A 717-nucleotide genomic window follows, 5' to 3' on the forward strand; every position below is an offset into this window, starting at 1 on the left:
TCGTTTCTCTCCCTCCCCGTAAATGTTTCCAGCTCTGCTGTTTTTCCGTGGTTTGTCCAGCCAGCTGAATCTTTGGGTGACATCCATTAAAGCAGGCAGGAGTCTTCAAACTTGGCCCTTTTATGACTTGTGGACTTCAACTCGCAGAATTCTTCAGCCAGCGTGCCTGGCTGAGGAATTCTCAGTGGGAGTTGAAGTCCACAAGTCATAAAAGGGCCAAGTTTGAAGACCCCTGACATAATGTGAGGGGGAAATAATGCTAACTCAGAAAGAGTTAACTGGTGTTTCTCAACCTCGGCCATTTTAAGAGAGGTGGACTTCAACTCCCAGAATTCCTCACCCAGTGTGCCTGGCTGAGGAATTCTGGGAGTTGAAGTACACAAGTCATAAAAGGGCCAAGTTTGAAGACCCCTGACATAATGTGAGGGGGAAATAATGCTGTCTCAGAAAGCGCTAAACTGGTGTTTCTGAACCTCGGCCATATTAAGAGGTTGTCCAGTGTCTGACTAGTGGGGCAGTTCTCATCTCCGTTTCTTAACCAAGGAAGCCAACATTGTTGGAAGGTGTTTCCGTGGTCATGTGATTGGCATGACTATACCCCATGACTATACCCAAAGGCTCAGGGAACTCCATTACCTTCTCACCAAAGTGGTATCTATGTGCAATTTGCATGCTTTCAAACTGCTAAATGGGCAAGAGCTAAGGTGAGGACAGGAG

The sequence above is a fragment of the Vipera berus genome (assembly GCF_964194415.1).
Source record: "Vipera berus genome assembly, chromosome: 12".
Lineage (NCBI taxonomy): Eukaryota > Metazoa > Chordata > Lepidosauria > Squamata > Viperidae > Vipera > Vipera berus.